This window comes from Arachis stenosperma, chromosome 10 (genome assembly GCF_014773155.1).
Source record: "Arachis stenosperma cultivar V10309 chromosome 10, arast.V10309.gnm1.PFL2, whole genome shotgun sequence".
Lineage (NCBI taxonomy): Eukaryota > Viridiplantae > Streptophyta > Magnoliopsida > Fabales > Fabaceae > Arachis > Arachis stenosperma.
In genome coordinates this window covers 113,559,948-113,564,732 of record NC_080386.1, presented here as the reverse complement: position 1 = coordinate 113,564,732, position 4,785 = coordinate 113,559,948, and the positions used below count along the sequence as shown (strand labels likewise).

The following is a 4,785-nucleotide window of genomic DNA, read 5'->3' as shown; positions in this document are numbered from 1 at the left end:
AATCATATCTTTTCAATCAAATGTTTTCAAAATCAATTTCTTTCCTTTTTCAAAGATACTTGCTATCAATTAATGATTTGATTCAACATTTCAAGTATGTTACCTTTTCTGTTGAGAAAGGTTTAATGTTTGAATCATATCTTTTCTTGTTAGGCAAGTCATTAATTTTTAAAATCAAATCTTTTTAAATTGTTTTCAAAACCATATCTTTTCAATCATATATTTTTAAAACCATAACTTTTCAATCATATCTTTTTAATCACATCTTTTTCAAAACAGTTTTTAATCATATCTTTTTGATTTCTAATTTCAAAATCTTTTTCAAAAATTACTTGATTTCTTTCCCACTCTTGATTTTCGAAAATTAATTAAAGTTTTTCAAAAATGTTTTCAAAATATTTCACTTAATTTTCGAAAATTTCTTCCTCTCTTCCCACATCCTTCTATTTATGGAGTACCACTCCTTCTCAATGCACAATTCGAACTCTATCTAATTAAGTTCGAATTCTTCTACCTCTTCTTTCTATTTTTCTGTTCCTCTAACACCTCAAGGAATCTCTATACTGTGACATAGAGGATTCCACACTTTCTTGTTCTCTTCTCTTTCATATGAGCAGGAGCAAAGACAAAAGCATTCTTGTTGAAGCTGACCCTGAACCTGAAAGGACCTTAAAAGCGAAAGCTAAGAGAAGCTAAGGCACAACTCTCTGTAGAGGACCTGACAGAAATCTTCAAAGAAGAAGAAACCATGGCAGCCGAAAACAACAACAACAACAACAATGCAAGGAAGGTGCTGGGTGACTTTACTGCACCTACTCCCGACTTCTATGGGAGAAGCATCTCTATCCCTGCCATTGGAGCAAACAATTTTGAGCTTAAGCCTCAATTAGTTTCTCTAATGCAACAGAATTACAAGTTCCATGGACTTCCATTGGAAGATCCTCATCAGTTCTTAGCTGAATTCTTGCAAATCTGTGACACTGTCAAGACTAATGGGGTTGACCCTGAGGTCTACAGACTTATGCTATTCCCTTTTGCTGTAAGAGACAGAGCTAGGACATGGTTGGACTCACAACCTAAAGAAAGCCTGGACTCATGGAAAAAGCTAGTCAATGCCTTCTTGGCAAAGTTCTTTCCACCTCAAAAATTGAGTAAGCTTAGAGTGGAAGTCCAAACCTTCAGACAGAAGGATGGAGAATCCCTCTATGAAGCTTGGGAAAGATACAAACAATTGATCAGAAAATGTCCATCTGACATGCTTTCTGAATGGAGCATCATAGGTATTTTCTATGATGGTCTCTCTGAACTATCCAAGATGTCTTTGGATAGCTCTGCTGGAGGATCTCTTCATCTGAAGAAGACGCCTACAGAAGCTCAAGAGCTAATTGAAATGGTTGCAAATAACCAATTCATGTACACTTCTGAAAGGAATCCTGTGAACAATGGGACAAATCAGAAGAAAGGAGTTCTTGAGATTGATACTCTGAATGCCATTCTGGCTCAGAATAAAATATTGACTCAGCAAGTCAATTTGATTTCTCAAAGTCTGTCTGGAATGCAAAATGCACAAGTTATTTGGAAATGACAAGTTATTTGGAGCAATCATGAAGCTAAATGACAAGTTATTTGGAAATGAGACTTGGGAGGATGAACCTCCTTTGCTCACCAAAGAACTGGATGACTTGTCTAGGCAGAAATTACCTCAAAAGAGACAAGATCCTGGGAAGTTTTCCATACCTTGCACCATAGGCACCATGACCTTCAAGAAGGCTCTGTGTGACTTAGGGTCAAGTGTAAACCTCATGCCTCTCTCTGTAATGGAGAAGCTAGGGATCTTTGAGGTACAAGCTGCAAGAATCTCACTAGAGATGGCAGACAACTCAAGAAAACAAGCTTATGGACTTGTAGAGGATGTTTTAGTGAAGATTGAAGACCATTACATCCCTGCTGATTTCATAGTCCTAAAGACTGGGAAGTGCATGGATGAAACCATCATCCTGGGCAGACCCTTCCTAGCCACAGCAAAGGCTGTGTTTGATGTTGATAGAGGTGAACTGATCATTCAAGTGAATGAAGAATCCTTTGTGTTTAAGGCTCAAGGATATCCCTCTGTCACCATGGAGAGGAAGCATGAAGAGCTTCTCTCAAATCAGAGTCAAGCAGAGCCCCCACAGTCAAACTCTAAGTTTGGTGTTGGGAGGCCACAACCAAACTCTAAGTTTGGTGTTGAACCCCCACATTCAAACTCTAAGTTTGGTGTTGGGAGGTTCCAACATTGCTCTGAGTATCTGTGAGGCTCCATGAGAGCCCTCTGTTAAGCTACTGACATTAAAGAAGCGCTTGTTGGGAGGCAACCCAATGTTATATTTTATCTACTTTCTTTTGTTATTTTATGTTTTTTGTAGGTTGATGATCATAAGAAGTCACAAAATCAATTGAAAAAGCAAAAACAGAATGAAAAACAGGAAGAAAAACAGCACACCCTGGAGGAAGAACCTACTGGCGTTTAAACGCCAGTAAGGCTAGCAGTTGAGCGTTTAACGCCCAGTCTGGCACCATTCTGGGCGTTTAACGCCAGAAAAGGGCACCAGACTGGCGTTAAACGCCAGAAAAGGGCAAGAACCTGGCGTTAAACGCCAGAAATGGGCACCAGCCCGGCGTTTAACGCCAGATTTGGCACAAAACATGTTTTTGCATGCCATTTGGTGCAGGGATGACTTTTCCTTGACACCTCAGGATTTGTGGACCCCACAGGATCCCCACCAACCCACCACTCTCTCTTCTTCTTCACCCATTCACCAATCACCTCAACACCTCTTCCCCAAAAACCCTTCACCTATCAAATCCCATCTTTCTCTTCACCACTCACATCCATCCTTCATAAAACCCCACCTACCTCACCATTCAAATTCAAACCACTTTCCCTCCCAAACCCACCCATAATAGCCGAACCCTACCCCTCCCTTCCACCCCTATATAAACCCTTCTTCACCCCTTCATTTTCACACAACCTAAACACCACTTCTCCCCCTCTTTGGCCGAAAATAAAGCCATTCCCTTCTTCCTCATTTCTTCTTCTTCTACTCTCTTCTTTCTTCTTTTGCTCGAGGACGAGCAAACCTTTTAAGTTTGGTGTGGTAAAAGCATTGCTTTTTGTTTTTCCATAACCATTTATGGCATCCAAGGCCGGAGAAACCTCTAGAAAGAGGAAAGGGAAGGCAAAAGCTTCCACCTCCGAGTCATGGGAGATGGAGAGATTCATCTCAAGGGTGCATCAAGACCACTTCTATGAAGTTGTGGCCTTGAAGAAGGTGATCCCCGAGGTCCCTTTTTCACTCAAAAAGAGTGAATATCCGGAGATCCGACATGAGATCCAAAGAAGAGGTTGGGAAGTTCTTACCAACCCCATTCAACAAGTCGGAATCTTAATGGTTCAAGAGTTCTATGCCAATGCATGGATCACCAAGAACCATGATCAAAGTGTGAACCCGGATCCAAAGAATTGGTGGTGCGCGAAATTGTGATCACTACAACTTCGCACAACTAACCAGCAAGTGCACTGGGTCGTCCAAGTAATACCTTACGTGAGTAAGGGTCGATCCCACGGAGATTGTTGGTATGAAGCAAGCTATGGTCACCTTGTAAATCTCAGTCAGGCAGACTCAAATGGGTATAGTGATAATCGAATAAAGCATAAAGATAAAGATAGAGATACTTATGTATATCATTGATGAGAGCTTCAGATAAGTGTATGAAGATGCCTTCCCTTCCGTCTCTCTGCTTTCCTACAGTCTTTATCCAATCCTTCTTACTCCTTTCCATGGCAAGCTCATGTAGGGTTTCACCGTTGTCAGTGGCTACCTCCCATCCTCTCAGTGAAAATGTTTCTATGCTCTGTCACAGCATATGGCTAATCAGCTGTCGGTTCTCGGTCAAGCCGGAATAAAATCCATCGATTCTTTTGCGTCTGTCACTAACGCCTCGCCTGCTAGGAGTTTGAAGCACGTCACAGTCATTCAATCATTGAATCCTACTCAGAATACCACAGACAAGGTTTAGACCTTCCGGATTCTCTTGAATGCTGCCATCAGTTCTCGCCTATACCACGAAGACTCTGATCTCACAGAATGGCTGGCTCGTTTGTCAGACGAGCACTCGGTTGTCAGGCGATCAACCATGCATCGTGTATCAGGAATCCAAGAGATATTCACTAAGCCTCGTATGCTTGTAGAACAAGAGTGGTTGTCAGTCACTTTGTTCATAAGTGAGAATGATGATGAGTGTCACGGATCATCACATTCATCAAGTTGAAGAACAGGTGATATCTTGGAACAAGAACAAGCGGAATTGAATAGAAGAACAATAGTAATTGCATTAATACTCGAGGTACAGCAGAGCTCCACACCTTAATCTATGGTGTGTAGAAACTCCACCGTTGAAAATACATAAGAACAAGGTCTAGGCATGGCCGTGAGGCCAGCCTCCCAAATGATCTAAGAACTAGATGTCCAAAGATGATCAAAGGATCTAAAATTAATCCAAAGATGAAAATACAATAGTAAAAGGTCCTACTTATAGAAAACTAGTAGCCTAAGGTGTACATAGATGAGTAAATGACATAAAAATCCACTTCCGGGCCCACTTGGTGTGTGCTTGGGCTAAGCAATGAAGCATTTTTCGTGTAGAGACTCTTCTTGGAGTTAAACGCCAGCTTTTATGCCAGTTTGGGCGTTTAACTCCCATTTAGGTGCCAGTTCCGGCGTTTAACACTGGAATTTCTGTAGG

The 4,785-nt window shown here is 41.3% G+C and overlaps 1 non-coding gene across 1 annotated transcript; it reads right to left on the bottom strand.

The window, feature by feature from the left end:
* Nucleotides 1–1,153: 1,153 nt before the first annotated feature.
* On the bottom strand, nt 1,154–1,257 carry LOC130958410 (small nucleolar RNA R71). Its single transcript, XR_009077533.1, has one exon. It is a non-coding gene; the product is annotated as a small nucleolar RNA R71 (small nucleolar RNA).
* Nucleotides 1,258–4,785: the final 3,528 nt, after the last annotated feature.